The following is a 19,046-nucleotide window of genomic DNA, read 5'->3' as shown; positions in this document are numbered from 1 at the left end:
GTTCTACAGGTGAAATTTCTACATGGTATCAGAGCTAGCTGATTTGTAGAAAAAGTTCTACATGGTATTAAAGCTAGCTGATTTGTAGGAAAAAATCTACAAAATTCTACATGGTATCAGAGCACAAGTGATCAAGAAAGAACAGTATACTGAGAGGAGATTTCAAAGTTTTGAGTTTTGGGCTGAGAGTTTGCAGAGAAAATCTGAAAATTTCTGTACAAAATTTTTAGAAATAAATAGCATATTTGGATTCCTTGCGTAAAAATACCCAAAATAAATAAAAAAAAGAATCGGCTGAATCGGAGTTCGAATGAGGGAGATATCACTGATTTAAAATCAGCTCCTTTTCTAGAAAATTTCGTGACGGTGGGAAAGTGGAAATAGATTGGTGTGCTAGCCAAGAACCTATATGTACTTGAGGTACAAGATGCATGCAAAGCCTTGAGGAGCAAGGCAAAGGTTAGAGACTTGGTGGTTGAGAGGGAGGGTATATTACCTCTCAACATGCAGAGCCAAAAGAAGTCTCAGACGATTGTGGAGGAGCCACGATTGGTGCAGCAGCTTCAGGAGGTTGTGGAGCAGCCACAACAGGGGAAGCTGAGAGGAGATCGAGTAGAGACATCTACTCATGCAGAGACCTCTAGTAGGGGGAAACTCCGAGCCAGGTGGGCTGAGGGATCACATGCAGCCATAACTCTAGGTAGGAGGTGGGGCGATATAAAGTGATCGTCCCAAGGAGGAGGGGCAGGATTCTTGAGGTACCCAACCTCTTGGATGAGACCTTGCTACAGGAGCCCTGATGTGGAGTAGCAAGAACTGACTGATTGGGTAGATATAGATGCGGATGGAGTGGCAGAGAGAGCGACAATGCAGGGAATCCCAAGACAGTGCATAGCTAGCAGGCTGCAACAATGCGAGTGGCACAAGTGTTTTTCATAGTGCTAGGTGGCACAAAGAGGTGTGCAATGGTGCAAGATGCATGGAGATGTTGCAGTAGCGTAGATGTTAGAGAGGGAGAACTTGTCAGCAGCAGGTAGAGCTTCAGCATCAAAGTATGTTCCTAGCCCAACAGAGTTGTCAGTTGGGAGTGTTTTTGTTCCAAGGGTTGTTGGAGCAAGTGGATCGGGTAGATGTGTTGCATGCAGAAAATTCCAGAGTTACATGATCGGTTTCGAGAGAAAGCCTTTCTTGTTGAAAGGGAGTGTTGAAAAATGTGCAACAAGAAATGTTAAATTTAGAATGTGCTAAAAATAGCATGTCTAAAAATAGCAATTTGGCCAGTGAGGTCATTGGCCACATTGGGTGAGAGGTGAAACTGCTAAAAATAGAAAGTTCTAAAAATAGCATTTCTGGTTCCTTTCCTATTTATAGCAGTCCCTAGTCTGTCTATAGGAAGTAAAATTAATTTTGGTCTTAACAACAATTGGAAATATTAATTAATTAATTCAGTTGAGTTAATTAGTTAAGGAAATTCGAATTTGAAGTCTTTGTGAGCATGCACATGAGTTGTCCCACTGATTGAGGAATTTATCCTTAATTTCCTCCACTGATTGAGGGAATAAGTATGAGTTCTATAATGAGAGAATCAGTTCACTTAGTTCTAACTAGTCAAGTCCAGTTAGATTATTTTAACAAGTTGTTAAAATAATAAAATATAGTTTGTTAATGCTTGCATGCATGTGACAACTATTATTTTAGATAACTGAGGATTCACTCATGGATAACTATTACATGTCAGTTTTGTCAGAGACCCAGTTGAGATCAGATGTGGGACAGTGTACTATCAGATGCTTGGATATTTCTAGTAAGTATTCCTTGCATGGAGAAGGATCTATTATAGGAGATTGGAGGACTTGTGGCCTATATGTTGACGCCTAGGTAGTCCATGATTTTCATCTTCTGATTGAATATCATCATAGTACAGAGACAGCAGGATAGCTATTGAGCTGATTCTTTTTGTATGCTGAAGAGGATTTCCACTTGACTAATAATACAGTGTTGGATTTTTATGTTGCTGCTTTCCCCAGTGATATATCTTGTGTTATGTGTGATTATTTATCTTGATCAGTTATGCATGTTTCTACTTGATGTTGCTCATGAATTCGATTATGCTTCTGCTTAATGTTTTGTAGAAGTAGAACAAGTATTATGCTTTAGGACATTGCATATATATACGTGAAATTTCTACATGTATACTATCATCTCCTAGCAGCCTAAACATATCCTCAAAATGTGAAATTGCTTACTCTTGGGCAGCAAGATATCTAGGTGCTAGCTGAGGATCATTTGCAATTAGATTATGGGTGTCGATTAGGGCCATGGGATTTAATTGTTTACCTCTGATGAAAAGAGGTTCATTTTGCTCTCTGACCAATATTCTTTTCATCTATGCAACCCTTGACTCCTCATGGTTCATCCATGAAGCCAAAGCCATTAATTGTAGATCTCCTAGCTCAGCATTAGGATCCCAAACATTCATGTCTATGAGGGCCATGTTGTGCAAGTAAAACTCAACCATTTTGGCCCTATCCTCTAGTGTACTTTGATCACAAAGATCAATAAACTGCCTATAGTCCTGAAATGGCATGGTGCCCCTTTGTGCTAGTGTTTTAATCTGAAATTGTAGCCATTGTTCTCTAAGGTAAAGAACATAGGATTTAGCTGGCATCCTACACTAGATGGCCTCCAAGGAGAGGTTGGCCATACATGCTAGTTGGTTTTCCCTTTCCTGTAGTTGTCCTCTTAGCGACCTCTGGAGACACCCTAGGTGACTCCTCATTGTGTTATTCCCCTTCTATTTCAATGCCTTCTTCCTCTCTGTTTTTCTTATCTTCTTCCTCTTGTTGTTCTTTCTCATCTCCATCAGTTTCTTCCTTCGTTTCCTCCTTTGTTTCAACTTCATCCTCCTTCTCTTCTCCCCCTTATTCTTTTGCTTCATCATGTTCCTCTATATTATTTTCTTCTTCATCCATCTCATCCTCATCTCGCTCTGTATCTTCTTCTTCCAATTTTTCCTCCTCCTCACTAACAGAAGGACTAATATCATAGGTGAGGGTTTTGATGTCACCCTCTGCTGGTAAGTCTTTGAAGACTGACAATGTTATAGGGATCATGAGGTTTTGGAGGGCATCCTCAATGAGGATCCTGATCAACCCATGGCGAGCCAATTGTTGGGAATTCCCTTCCTTTACTTTGTTGTTGGAGTCTATGAGTGATTACATCAAGAAATAGGGTATGCTGAGTCTTTGGGGAACTGTTGTTTCTACCCCAAATCTTAATTCTTCAACCATCCTAAAATGGTAGCCATAAACAACACTGTATCTACCCTCACATGAGATATATTTGATGAGTTGGTAACCTACCTCACTCCATGGGTGTGGCAGACTGTCTCTCCTTACTCCATTTTCATCCTCTCTGGGTTCTTCACCTTCTAAAAAGAATTTCCTTTTTGCCACTTAACTGTTTTCTTTGTCTTCTTTTCTCCATGGAATTCCTATGGGAAGTGTTGTGACCCTACTAATGAGCTCTGGGGTGAGATCTATAATGAGCCCTCTAACGATAACAATGGCATGGATTCTGTTGTGTGGGGTGAGGGAAGGAGCAAATTCTTGAGCCATCTCATCATCATACCCTCTGAATTTTTCAAAAAACCCCATCTAGTTGTGTCTTGTAAAGATTTCAAGCACTTGGGGGTGTTTTTGTATCCTCACAGTGTTTGTGGGTTCTATCCTATTAAACTCTCCCATCATCTTGCTTGTGAGACTTGACGAGAAAATGAGAGGTTTGACACAAAAATTTTAAATTCAGGAGGAAAAGAATTTTTATTGTGTATGTAATTTACCTTTATAGTTTCTAACTCCACTATATTTTAGAGCATTTCTAGTTCATTTGCTTGTAAATGGGGATGGATTTTCAGATCCTACCTTCTTAGAATAGTGGTAGTGGACAATTCCCATGATATGCCCTCTTGAACTCTTCTTTGCCTATCTTGTAGACTGCCTCTGCGTATCGTGTAGACTGCTCCTATAGGAATTCCTGTGCATGCTCTTGTAGAAATTATCTTGCAGAACAATGGATCCTTTCTTCCAGTGGGCAACGAAAGTTATGAGAGCGAATTGAGTGAGGGAGTTTCGAGGAGGTGGAATGCATGAATGCATGCAAATGATGTTTTATTTCCCTTTATGGTGTTTTGGGGTGAGGTGGTGTGCTGGCAGCAGAGGTACATTGCCATTTTTGGACCGTTGGTCCCCACTACCACCTCATCATTTCCTCTCCCTGTAATCATCTCCCACCTCGTAGATTTGTTGTTAACCACCTCTTGTCATACTCCTCCTCTGTCTTTGAGTTGACTGCAGCCACGTGTGAGAGGACACTCGGTTTTGCATCAAAGGTGTCCAAGTTAACTGGCCACCTTTTCACTTATAAACCAACTATCTCGTAACCCTTACAAATTTTGATCAAATGATGCATATGAGTGAGTGAGAAGGATACTTACCTATGGTCTCAATGCGATGCTGCAGTTTTCAAAGATCAGAGGTGTTGCATTGTTCATTTGTTGCATGGTCATTCTTCTTTCTCCTCTTGTTGTTTGCTGAGGGTTTCTTGGCTTTTGTAGGTGTCTGCGACTGAAGATCTGATGCTGCTGCTATTGTGGAGCTCCTAGATCATCCTAGTGAAGACCTGTAGCTAATGATTGACATTCTATGGGATAGGCTACTACATGATGTCCCGTAACTACTTCTCCCTTAGAATTTCTTAATCATGTTGCTCGCTGGCGTTGTGAGGATGGTGCAATGAATGGACAGAGGGAGTAGGAGTGTGTGTGGATGGTGATTGTAGGGATGATGATAATGGATGAGGTGAGGTGTTAGATCATGTCTAGGATGAATTTTAGGGACCTACCAACCTACCATTCACCCTCAGATTACTTCTTGTAGGTTTTCCAAGCCATTGTAATTCCTACAGGATCATCCTGTAGGTTTCCAGGGGATCCTGTAGGAATACAGGGGATCATGTATAAAACACAGTCTTTGCCTAAATTGAAGCAATGAAGTGCAAAAAAAAATGGAATTTATGGATGGATGCATGGTAAGGAGTGGAGAAGATGAATATATGTGAGGCAGGGTCCCCTTTGGATCTTCTTTTTTCTCCTTGATTGTCTTTCTCACCCACCTGCAAATAACAATTATGTCTTTTTTCTCCCTTTTTCTTTCTTTTTGAAAAACACCTAGGTTGCCTCAGAGAGGTTTTCACCCTAGATGTTTTCCCTGGGCACCTCAAGGAGGGTTTTCACCTAGGGATCTTCTTATTCTTTTTTTTTTCCATTTTTTTTTTTTTTTCATCATTGGGCCACCTTACGAGGTTTTCAACCCAAAGATGGGACTTAGGTGCCTCCTAGAGGTTTTCACTTGAATCCTTATTCTTTTTTCTCTTTTTCAGCTACATAATGAGGGAGGAGCTAGAACTTGCTCCACCATCATCACTGTCTTATTGATATTTTCAATGAACTCTTTTTTTCATAAAGGCCTCTTGTACATTTTCAATTGGTGTCCATTAACAAGCAATGGAATGGCTTCTTCATCTATAGTTCTGATTTGCACTGAACCATTACCATGGCATCTTTCCACCACATAAGGTTAGAGCCATCTTATCCTTAGCTTGCCCTTGAAGCCTTTATACCTAGAATCATATAACAATGCCCAATCGCCTTCTTGAAATTGATTTTCCTTAACATGTCTATCATGCCATATCTTCCTCTGAAGCTGAACTATCTTTGTATGTAGGAGGGCCTACATTCTAAATTCATCCAAGCCATTCAAATGGAACAATCTTTCTTTTTGTGCATGACTGAGATCCAAATCTAGTTGGGATGCCATCCTCAATGTGTTATATTCAAACTCAATGGACAACAAAGCCTTTTTCCCATTGACCAACTCATAGGGTGTAAATCTAGTGTTGGTCTCCCATATTGTATTATAGGCCCAGGTGACCTCAACTAGTCTCTCTATCAAATCCTTCCTACTGCTGCTCACTACCTTGGTTAAGCTGCTCTCTAGTGCCCTGTTGGTCACCTCCACTTGCCCATTAGCTTGTGGATGATAAGGAGTGGAGGTCCTATGCTTGATTTTGTGATGGCTGAGCATTTATTCAATCATGTTGGAGGTAAACTGGTTGCCTTGGTCTATAACTATCTCTCTAGGGTACCCAAATTTGTATAATACATTCTCCCTTAGGAACTCAACCACCTTATCCTCTGTTGTGACTTAATCGCCTTGGTTTTAGCCCACTTAGTCAAATAATCAGTGCACACAATAATGTACTATTTTTGCCTTGAAGGAGGCTTGATAGGCCCAATGAAGTCCATGCTCCACTTGTCAAATGGCTTGAAAATCACTTGAGGTTGTAGGGGAATTTCACCTCTTGGAGTAGGCTTTCCCATCCTCTAGCACCAATCACACTGACTAATGTACTTTTTCACATCCTGATGAAGAGTGGGCCAATAATAGCCCGCTTGTAACACTTTGAATGTTGTCCTCTTTGCTGCAAAGTGACCTCCACAAGGCCCATCATGACAGGTTAGAAGGATGTCAAAAACTTCCTCTTCCCTTACACACCTTCTCAAGATTTGATCTGAGCCAAGTTTGAAAAGATTGCCCCCAATCCATGTGAAGGGGGCACTCTTCCTCAGTATCTTGCTCTTTTCTTTCGAGGGAAAGTTTGGTGGGAATTGTGCTTATACCAAATAGTTTGCTATATTAGAAAACCATGGAGAGAGAACTTAAATAGAAAACAAGTGCTCATTTGGTAACTAGTCATCCACCATTCCTTCTTCAACTGCAAGCAGATTCACCCTAGACCAAAAATCTACAACAACATTTTCTTTGCCAGGCTTATCAACAATGGTTAGATCAAATTGTTGTAATAAAAGCAACCACATTATAATTCGAGCATTCACATCTGGTTTGTTCATTAAATATTTGACTGTAGCATGGTCAGTATGCACAAATGTTTGATAACCTGTAATGTAATGCCTAAATTTGTTTAATGAATGCACAACAACCAGGAGTTCCTTTTCGGTCATAGTATAATTTAGCTTAGCCTTTGATAGGTTCTTACTGATAAAATAGATGGCATAGGGAAATTTCTCCTCTACCTCACCTAAGGCTGCTCCTATGGCTTTGTGTGAGGCATCAACATGAATATGAAAAGGGACGGGCCAGTTTGGGCCTCGAAGAATTGGTGAAGTGGTTAACCTACCCTTTAAAATGTCTAAGGCCTCTTGACATCTTTTTGACCATATAAACTCAGAATCTTTGGCCAACAACCCAAATAAAGGAAAGGCAAACTTGCTGAAGTCCTTTATGAACCTTCAGTAGTATCTAGTTATGCCCAAGAAACTCATGACATCCCTCTGCTTTTGCGGAGGTGGGACCATTTGGATGATTGCTATTTTGTTCGAGTCCACCTGCAGTCCTTGCTAAGATATTGAATGACCTAGAACAGTCCCTTCAGTCATTAAGAATTCACATTTTTCTGGATTGAGAGATAGGTTCATTTCAATGCATTTGTGCAATACTTTTCCTAGGTTAATTAGGGCTTCTTTAAAATCATAGCCATAAGGTGTAAAATCATCCATATAAATTTCCACTGCATCAAGTACTAATTTGGAAAAAATACTCAAGACTACTCTCTGGAAAGTGGTAGGAGCATTGCATAAGCCAAAAGGAAGCCCTATATGTTATAGCTCCAAACCTCACTCTTGATGTTTGTGATGTTGCACTCATGGCCTAGGGCAACCCCTCCTTCCAGACCTGATCCAAATATTCAAAAAACATTGTTTTACTCCCTATACACGACATTTCCCTGAGCTAAATGCGTGTGTACGCGGGTCTGTGTATACCCAACCCGCGTATATGTCTTAAAACACTTTAAAAAATTAAAACTCCTTAATTTCAAGCAGAGATCATGGGTTTTACCTACTGATTACCTATTAGTGCCCGTGGCCCAACTGTTCCCAACGAATTCCCAACTAAAAAAACTACTTTGGGAGAAGTATAAAAAGGCTTCAGTGGGAAGGCCTAAGGGAGGAGAGAATAGAGAGAAAGATCACTCTACTGAGATTTTCCCTGACCAGTTGTGAAGATCCTTGTGCTTCCAGCACTTCCCCCATTTATAGGAAACCCTTGTTTCCTTGTGTGATGATGTCTTTCTACTTGAGAGATCATGGAGTAAGTCAGGGAAGGAGTTTGTTGAAGGCTTGAGACTAGATGAATCTAGAGGACGGTTTTGCTTGGAGCCTACGAAAGGACGAATAAGGTGAAATCATTCCTTTTTGTACTTTAGTTATTTATAATAAAGGAAACACTTGTCTTGTTCCTGATATAAATCTTCTTCATGTTCATGATGTCAATGTTATAATTCATATGTGAATGGCTTTTCTAATCATATAACTAACTACCTTTCCTTATGTTATGAAGATGATTTCTTTATGATGCTTGGTCAATATACTGTTGTTCTCTCTGGAATTTTTTGTTTTGTAGGTTGAAGGACTAAAAGGAACTCAAAGAGGGTTTGGACCCTAACTGGATCTTCTCAAACGAAGGACCCTCAGGTGCACCCCTTTTTTCTTATAGTTTGTTTATATTAGCATCATGGCTGTATGGAATGTTTGTTTCTCTTTGTAAATAACCCCTAATCTGCTAGGGTATCAACCCAAAGACCCTAAGGGAATTTATCCCTTAACAGAATTGGCGACTTCGCTGGGGACAGCAGTATTGTTTTTCCTAGTTTGCATTCATTCAAGACAATCAGGGCTTAGCTGTATGTTTTCTTGCTGTTACTGTGTAGTATGTTCCTGTAGCAACTTGAATTGTAAGTTTGGTCAATTTCTTCAGACTATTTTTTGTTTTTTCTTGAAATCTTTTATATACGTTGTTTTTCCGGTTTACAGAAGCGTATATACGCATGTTTCCTTAAGTAAACCTGCGTATACACATGTTTCCTTAGGCTAAGTTGCATATATACGCAGCTGTGCACTAACACAGTCACGTATATCTTGTAATTTTCAAGATTTTTCAAATCTTTTTGTTTCTAAAGGTCTGTCTGCTGGTTTGATTTAGTCCTGAACAGTTACTTTTCTGTGTCAGTCTTTAGTTTTACATCAAGTATCTGATTTCAAATTCTCTCTGATTGTGGGAAGTGTTGGTCTTATTTGTTTTTGCAAGCGTCATCATTTTTGTTTAAGCACGCAAGATTTCTTGCCAGGAATCTTGGCTGCTCTGATTCCTCAGGGCAGGAAGATTGATCTCAATCTTTGTGTCAAATCTTGTTTTGGTGACCTTTTTGTTTGCTTGTCGAAACTACATTTTTGAGACCATCTACTTTTCTTGCTTTCCAAAAGTTGTTGATTGACACTTTCTTGGAAATTGTCTTTTTGATCTTTTGGTCTTTGTTGCCAAGCTCTTATTGCTGCTTTTGATTGTTAAGAGCATCTTGAAACACATTTTTGTTGAGTTTTCATCCATTTTGTGTTGTCAACTTGTTAAGTGTTTTGTTGCCGATTTTTCAATCATAAAGTTTCAGTCTTGTTGAGAGCACTTTTGAAAAGATGTTTTTGCTTTTGCTTTTGAAGAAAACTTCTTAAAAAACTTGGTTTTGCTTTCTTGAACTTTGTTTTGATTTAGTTTCTTTTAGTGAATGAAAATGCATTTTTGTTTGTCTTGAAACTTGCTTTTAGTGTAGAGACGAAAATGAGCATTAGCAACTTAGATTCCATCTAAACATTTTAAGTGGCAAATCATATTGATAAACAAGTTACTTTAATTTCTTGATTTAGAGTAGTCTTAAGTCTTGCATTAGCATTTACTCATTGCATTAGGATAAATTTGCATATCTTTTTAGGACATCCATAGTTTTGTTAACTTTTGTGAGTGTGAAGCGTGAGTAAAAGAAAAGAAAAGAAAAATTTGTTGCTTTCTTTGAAGTTCCTCTGAACCCAATAGAAATTTCTTTCATCGAAGAACAAAACGAGTGCATTTGTATAGTTTGGTTTTTATTAATTTCTTTTGCGTCAAAACACCACAAGTTTCATTTCCACTTATCCCTTGACTTAAGAAAAACCCATTTAAAAACAAGCGCTAATTAAAATATACTAGAACTTTTCATAATTGTCAAGTTAGACACACCAACAAGTTTTAGGATATTTTAGGGCCTTAGATTAGGCGAGTGGAGAGAAAACTCTCCAAGGCCATTTAAACTGTTAAACATAGGAGTCCGAATAGTGAGTGAAAATCAAATAGTGTTAGGGAGACCAGGAAAGCTCCGGATCTGGGAGTTAAGCACGAGGGTTTTTGAAGATAGGGAAGAGAGATACCCCCTCTCCTACTTGTCTGATCTAACCTCAAGACTGTTCCGCTTGGCTTCTGATACGAGTTGGTAAGCTTAGTTGCTACTCCTAGTGATCTACATAGGTGGCTACGGAGGGGAATCCCGTGGCACCTAAGATCGACGTTGTATCACTCTCAATTGTACTACTGGAGGGCACCCTTGCGAAGCTTGGGGGCTTGCACCGACACAGGCTGTTGTTAGGAGGTCAGCGTAACTTCCTCTGTTACCTTCGCTGGTAGGACTAGGCTATCATTATCCCAGACTATCTTCGGAAGGCCCCTTACTTCACTTTCTTGTATTTTGGTGTCCGGTCCTCATCACCCAGAGTGGAAATACTCGAAAGTTGTTTGACTGGCTGATATCTTTTAGGGACTTTTTAGTGTGTGCTCTGTGCTCTTAGTTGGCCTAGCTTTCATTTTTTCTTGAGTCTTTAGCTAGAACTTAATAAAAAATTCAAAGTGGCTGACCAATCACCTAGACGGTCTCGAAGACTTCGTGGTCTTTCACCACCAAGTTTAGAGCCTTCTCCTAGAAGGCGCAAAGGTAATATTGCTGGTGGGTTTCATCCCGTGGCAGCTAACGCATCAGGGATTGATCCTCCTCACAGGGACATTAGTGTTCAAAATAGGCCTGGTACTTCTGCGGAACAAGAGAGGAACACTCCAGTTCTTTCTCGAGTTCTCTTTCAATCAGAAGATAACATAGAAGTAGAAGAATTTCAAGAGTCGTTAGCGGCTCCGAATTCTCCCTTACCTTCTAGTTATCCAGAAGTATTACAATACATTGGGTCTCTGATGCATAGACCGTCAAGTCCAGGTCATATTACGCACTTACCATCGATGGCTACTACTGGAAGCATGGCTTCTACCACAAGTGCTACAACTATGCAAACTCCAACATCAGTACAAGGGGGAGGAACCATCTCCATCCCCTCTGCATCTTTATTTGGGTCTTTTGCTAGCACATCTTTAGTTGGGTCTACCTCCATTCCTTCTACGAGTGGAAATTCCCAAGCCAATGCTTTTAGTACTAGATTCTTCCCATTTGGCACCCATTCACAGGGTATTCCGTCAGTTCCATTTAGTGCCTCCACATCCATGATGGGTGGATCAGCTTCATTTCAAGGTTTTCCTTTTGGAAGTGGTCATATACCACATTCCAACCCAACGATAGGATCTATGCCTTTTTCTGCTACAGGAAAAAGCAGTAATCCCTTTCAGGGTTGGACTAACCCTGTGGTTAGTGGCATGGGAACCGGGAATCTCTTTTTTGGCCAACAAGGGAATAGGCCATAATCCACAGTTAGTTCATTTCGAAGTATTCCTCCCTTAGCTTCTGCTTGGAATCCTTATCAGGGGTTATCGACTCCTTATAATCCTTTAGGAGGGAGCTTTGCTAGTTATGGAGGTTTTTCAGCCGGAGTTGGTCAAACTCCGAGTTTTGCTGGATCACAAGGTCTGCCTTTTGATTCAGCTGGTTCTACAGGTTACTTCGGGCAACCTGGTTCCTTCCAAAATCTAGGCCAATATTTTCAGAACTTTGGGAACTCCACCCAGTTTGGGTGGAATCCCCAAGGTCCTCCTAGGCTTCCTTTTCTGGCAACATTGAATTTGCCAGATCTCACAAAATTAACAAATGATCTAATCAAATACAATCCGGCCTAGCCTTCGGTCCCAACCAAACTCCCTTCAGACATTCCAAAGTTCGACGAAAAGGGCAGTGAAGACCCGGGCGACCACGTAACCACATTCCATCTGTGGTGCTCATCAAACTCCCTTATTGATGACTCGATTAGGTTGAGACTTTTTCAATGCACCTTGACTGGTAATGCGACCAAGTGGTATATAAGGTTGTCAGGGGGCAGCTTTACATATTTTGCCGACTTAGCTAATATTTTCTTAAATCATTTCCAATTGCCCATCCGTTATGATGCCGGAACTGAACTTCTAGCCAATTTCTGTCAGGACACAGCAACTCACATTTCTAACCACATTTAGGAATGGAGACAAAGAAAGAGGCTTATTAAAGCCGAGATTCCCCCAGAATACCATCTCGAATGGTTTTTGAAATCTTTACAACCTGAAATCTCTAAGGATGTCTCCCTGTCCGGAGTCTATTCTGAGGAGAAAGCTATTTTTAGAGCCCAGCAATTAGAGTTGATTTATTCTCAGTCTGGGATTCTACAAAAAATCTTGCCTGATGCTCCCGGGACTAAGGTTGATATAGCCAAGTCGAAGCCAGGTCCCCACGTGGATGGTATCGTTGGATCGGTAGACACAAATGCAGTGAACCTGTTGAGTCAACTGCAGCAGTTGTCTTTACAAACTGCTTCTAACAACCAAGTCACATCGTCTAACCCTTCATCTTCCCAACCCTCTTCAGTTAATGCCATCCAATCTGCCAACCCCAAAGGAAATCAAAATTCCAATGGGAAGAAGAAAGGACGAGGTAAGAAAAAGAGTCAAGATGAGAAGACTGATGCAAATAAATCTGGCAATAATGTTGGTGGTGGTAGAAATGAGTCTAAAAAGAAAGTCAAGTTTCCATGCAAGTTATGCAGTGGAGACCATTTAACTCATCTCTACCCCGAGATTCAAGGCACTCAGCACTTGTTAGGGCAGTAATGGACTTCTATTTCTCAAGTTGTGTTAACCAACCCTTTTCCCCAAGGGCGGCAACTTCTTGTTGGTGCGAGTTCAAACCCTAGTACCTCCGTAGGGGGCAACCAGGAAGGGGAAAAGTCATTAAATGTTTTCATGATGGGTTCCAATGTCCATGTGGCTACTCGGTCACGTGATTATGGCGACACAGAAACTTCCAAGGAAAAAACTGCTCCCGGAAATACCGACCTTCATATTGAGCAACCCCCTGTCGAGACTATACCACGGATACCGAAAGGTTCCGCTAAACGCGCGACCACCCAGAATTACTCCATTGTTGAGGATCTAGCTCAGATTCCATGCGCCATGTCTGCTTTAGAGGTTCTCCAATCGTGTCCAACTCAACGAAGTGCTTTACTTTCAGCGATTGGGGCAGTTGATCCAACTAACTCTTTAGTGCTCACTTTCGACATGTTAAATGTCAAAAAGTGACTCCCTCATCATAGGGCTTTCCAAATAAAGTCCACATACCAGAAAATTAACATTTTTCATACCGTTATTGATGAAGAAGCTTCCACATGTGTCATGTCGATGTCATGCTGGAAGGTTATTGGATTGCCTTCAGTTATTCCTTCACCTACCCTCCTGACTGCATTTGATGGACATTCTCATAGGCCACATGGGATTATCCCGGCCCTTCCCATATGTGTTGGGGGGAAGGTCGTTAATATTGAACTATAAGTCATTGATGCTAACCTAGACTATAATCTCCTCTTAGGAAGGAACTGGGTATACAAAATGGACACCGTTGTCTCGACTCTATTTTGTGTCATTTGCTTTCCTCATGAAGGGAAAATCGTTAAGGTTGATCAATTGGATTATTGTCCAGTTGATCCTCAAGAAACTTCTAACTCTATTGTTCCTTTAGTGGATAACCCTCATCCGCCTACTGAGAATCTAGGAGTTGGAATGTATTCTTCATTGATGGGTACCTTTGATCTTCCCTCTCCTATCGCTAGAATCAATGTCGTTTCATCATCTAAGGAGTCTCCTCGAAAAGAGTTCTTCCGAACTCATTATTTTTCAAACCCTTGGACCTTGCCTTCACCTACGACCACATTAGCTGAAGGACAAGTTAATGGAATGGCATTCCCTATGTCTGTAGCTGAGCTTAGATACCAAGCTATTGTTAACTCTGCAGAAGACCACTCTACTCCTTTTTTTGAGGAGGAGATAGATGGTGATGTGTCCCCGGCCTGGACCCTTGATTCTACCTCCACCTTGGACTGCTTAGATAGGGTTTTACCTTCTAAAGAAGCAATCCTAGAAGTAATGATGGGTGTAGATCGACCTTCGGAAGACTTGCACCATCGCTCATGTTTTCTTCCTCCATTGCAGGAAGTAGAATCTAGGTTCTCCGAGCTCTTTACTAGTGATGTTTGTACGATATCAAATCCTTTGGCTCCAGCACACTTTCGTGCCGAAGGTAATATGTCAGTGATTTCAAAAACGATATCTATAAACATATCTACGAATCCTAATGTGATCGAGAATCTCTTCATCAGAGTCGAATGTTCCCTTGAAGAAATTCAAGTTTACACCAACCTTTTCAAGGAATTTCAAGATGTATTCGCTTGGTCTTATGAAGAAATGCCTAGAATTGATCCATCTATAGTTCAACATGAGATCAAGATGTATGAAAATGCCAAACCAGTTTGTCAAAGGCTTCGGCCGGTTAATCTGAGGAAAGCAGCAGCCATTAAAGCTGAGGTAGAGAAGCTGCTCAAGGCGGGTTTTATATATCCTATTCCTCTTACCGATTGGGTTTCTAATCCAGTCCCTATGGATAAAAAGCAAGGAACAATCCAAGTCTGAATTGACTTTAGGGACCTAAATAAAGCTTGTCCCAAAGATAATTACCTCACACCATTTATTGATCAGATTATTGACGAGTGTGCGGGTAATGAGATTTTTTCCTTCATGGACTGTTTTTCCGATTATAATCAAATCTCTATCCATCCTGAAGATCAACATAAGATAGCTTTTATATGTCCTTGGGGTACCTTTGCATACAGAAAGATGCCTTTTGGTCTTAAAAATGTTGGAGCTACTTTCCATCGGGCCATGTCATATGCTTTCCATGAGATTAAACATATCATCAAAGCATACTTGGACAATCTAGCTGCTCATTCTCGAAAGAGAACTGATCATCTTAGTCACCTTCGATTGGTTTTTGAGCGATGTTGTTTTTATAAGATCCGGTTGAATCCCAATAAGTGCGTTTTCACGGTTGCATCTGGTCGGTTATTAGAGTTCATCATGTCAAATGAAGGGATTCAAGTTGATCCCTTCAAGGTTGAGGCAATAATTCAGTTGCCTCCCCCGTCCTCAATTCGACAACTTCAAATTCTTCAAGGGAAAGCTAATTTCTTAAGAAGGTTTATAGCGAACTATGCCGAGATCACTAAAGGATTTATGCGTTTTCTATGTAAAGGAGTTCCATTTTTATGGGACGACTTTGTTCAGCGGTCATTCGATGCTTTGAAAAAGGCATTAGTCTCTGCCCTGCTTTTGAGTCCACCAGATTATGGTAGGGACTTCCTTTTATATCTCACTGCAGCAGAATCAACCATTGGTATGGTTCTCATTCAGGAAGACGATGCTCTCACGAAGCATGTGATTTATTATTTGAGCCGAGGCTTAATAGGTCCTGAACTTTGCTATTCTCTGGTTAAGAAGTTGGCTTTGGAAGCTATCCATGCTGTCCAACAGCTCTGTCATTATATCTTGCTACGCAAAAATTTTGTCTTAGCAATGCTCAATCCATTTCAATTTGTCCTTAGTAGGCGAGTGATTGGGGGCAAATATAATTGATGGATAGTCATTTTACAAGAATTTGATCTCAAGTTCTTGTCCGCCAAGTCTAAGAAATCCATGGTTTTCGCCGAGCTAATTTCCGAGCTGCCTTGTGGAGAGGATACTATTTATGAGGAAAGTTTTCCCGATGAACATTTATTCCTCATCTCTTCACTTGACCCTTGGTATGGAGATATCATTGTCTATCTCCAGACTTCAAAGTTTCCCTCTACTTTCTCTAAGGATGAACGCCGGAAATTACGTCACCTAGCCAAGAACTATGTTATCATAGGTGATACATTATACCGTCTGTTATCACAAAATTGTGTACTAAGGGCTGCTACTTAGCAAGATCTCATGCAACTATTTCAAACCAGGCTTTAGACTAAGGCTTAGCCTCCTTAGTCAGAGAGGGCTCTCTCACAGATTCTTGATATGAATTAAGAACAAGAAAAGATGGCTAACTCTTCAAACAGTACATGAAAAATAAGCTGGTTGGACAAATATCAAATTAGTCTTCATTGGGCTTATGGAGTCTCACCCATTTCAGTAAACAAAAGCACTGTCTTTTCATGGAAGTCAAGGCTCTTTACATCAGATGTTCAAACATACTTTACATAAACCACAGATTGCCAAGCATACAGGAAGTTAGAGCATTAAACATGAATTCTGAGTGATTATGCTGTAACAATACTGTAAAAAGAACACTAAGAGAATAAACCACCATACATTTGAACAATATGATCTATTGAGAATCTTGAGAAGAAACAACAGCTGTTTTTCTATTACTGTAATAAGTCTTTTACATCAGCCAAAATGAAACTCTGTTTTTTCATAAATCTCCCAACCCCATTTACATCAGAGTTTCTCCTATATATAGGAAAACCAAACTAAAACTACCTTGAGTCTCCTCCTCCAGCATGAGGGGAGCTCGAAGGTTCCTATTAACTATCCTTATCTATTTTAAACAAACTTATTAAATACAAAAGGTATTGCGCTGTAAATACATAGAGTCCTAATCACATTGACATTTTAACTCTATCTCCTCGTATGCATGATGCTTTTGTGAATGCTGCCACATGTCCTCTTTCTGTTTCGGTTGAGGTATCTTGAAGGAGAACACACTGAATGAGCTGGCCTTGGATTCCAGTCACGTAGATGGCTTCATTAATTAACCAAGGAAGGTGCTCTGTTTTCACGGCCTCTGTCTCCCATCACTCTTCATCACTTTAAAAACATGTCCTCTGCTCTTTAATTCTTCCCAAACAACGCATATCACCACACCTTTCAAATGAGCTGGAAGCCTTATGAGCTGAACAGGTGTACAAACCGGATCACCGAAGACTAAAACCAAAACCCTAATAATTCGGTCATAAAGTACCTTTAACGAGACTTTAGCTTGAAACAAAACATTTCACCTTTTTGCGATGCACATCTGTCATCTTCTGAACAGCTAGGATAGTTTTGAATAGTCACCTTTATGCTCTTGAAACATTTCATTCAAAATTAGCTGACCTCAGCATCAATTTCATTTTTTCTCATAAAACAGTCATCTACAGCAGTTTCGTAGCGCGCTACGAAACTGCTGTGTGACTTAAAAAACACAGTCTTCCTCTAAACTGCTCACAAAATTGAATAGTTGTTGTTTGCTAGGCTTCACGGTTCACCATTTGAACCAGCCTATAAATAACCAACTGCTCATATTCATCCTTGAAGACCGACAACACCGCAAGCAAGTCTGCCACCAGCATTTCCTGTGCTCTTACTCAATTCATGGCCACCTTTGCCAAGATCATGTCTGAGCACAGCATATACGAACAACTTTTTTCTCACAACTCCCACTAATAATATAATCCCTCCCATTCATATAATATGACCGAGTATAGTTCTGAACACTTCCTGTAGGAGTAATGTCAAATTTCATATGTAGCCTTCCATCCACAGCTAAGTGTTGCTTGACCTCGTTATCCACAGTTGAGGAAAGGATATAATGATCATCACGAGAAAAGCACACCATCACATTCCCTCTTAAGCTGGTCGTTGTATACAAAGGATGTGTAGGCTTTTGTCGTAAGTCCCAAGTTTTGATTTCTTGATCAAAAGATGAAGTCGCAAACAAGTATGGGGAATGATGAGCAAACTTTACCACATTTATATGTTCACGGTGGAGATCTTCGAAAACTTGTAACCGTTTTCTACTGCACACATCATACAGAGCAACATGTTTTGAATATCCACTAGCGAGGAAATAATTATCTGTTTCATTAATATAGACAGATGTTAATTTCTCAAACTCTTCATATGTGTAAGTGGCAGGGTTTCTACTGCTGCTGCCTGCACCATATCTGGAAGGAAGAACAGTTGAGCGCATTCGGTTCACATCATACAGTTGTAATGTGCCATTGTCAGAGCCAGCAATAAGCTTGGAAGGGTCCTTGTTGAACCAACAGAGACCAAGAATACTATGATTTGCTCCAACTGACTGAACATGTCCGACAATTTTACCACTTTCATGGTTGATCACAACCACTTCCCCATCCAAAGTCCCGAAGACCATCAAACTAGCATCAGATGGATGATACTCAAATTGTCTGGGCCAAAACTTCTTGTTTGTCCTTAAGCATGTTGTACAAAACAATAAAAAAGTCATCCTCCAATGTTGTCGACGCGCACAACCACAGCATAAAACTTGTATATAAGCAAACCATTTCCCTTTCCACTCATATGACGCTTGTAATCTAACTCCAGATTGTCGACGAAAGTATCAGAAAACAAATTGGTGCTATAAAGGATGGAGTCCAGCTTTGAGCTCTCGTTGCTCCAGCACGTTTCAGGCCTTCCTTCTTAATTATAAAGCTTGCCCCTCTGAAAGCACTGGATACAAGGGCAAGCAGACATCCTTTAAGATTGCTTGACGACAATCCGCTCTCGATTCCTCTTAGTCTTTGCACTAGGACTCCCATCACTGACTGTTCTTAGATCCCTGCCAATCTACGAAGTCTGCAATCCGAGCATGAGCCGGAGAACGCAGTTAATTGGACTCGAATTTCTTCTGCCGTAACCATTACAAAAATCAAACTTTGTGATTTGACCTTCCAACATCTATTTCTGAGTCGTAGTTTTCAAGGCCATAACAGACTTTAGCCTTCAATCAGGGCTGGATTCTTTCCAACAAGATACTGACTATGTGGATGCATATAGATC

At 40.4% G+C, this 19,046-nt stretch overlaps 1 pseudogene; it reads right to left on the bottom strand.

Annotated features, from left to right (window-relative positions):
* Positions 1 to 17,634: 17,634 nt before the first annotated feature.
* Positions 17,635 to 18,399, bottom strand: LOC149224003 (protein DWD HYPERSENSITIVE TO UV-B 1 pseudogene; annotated as a pseudogene).
* Between the last annotated feature and the right edge of the window lie 647 nt (positions 18,400 to 19,046).

This window comes from Pinus tabuliformis, chromosome Q (assembly GCF_031772625.1).
Source record: "Pinus tabuliformis cultivar Carrire ecotype Pingquan chromosome Q, CPIR1, whole genome shotgun sequence".
NCBI lineage: Eukaryota > Viridiplantae > Streptophyta > Pinopsida > Pinales > Pinaceae > Pinus > Pinus tabuliformis.
Note: the sequence above shows the minus strand (reverse complement) of the source record. Positions and strands in the feature narration are given on the sequence as shown.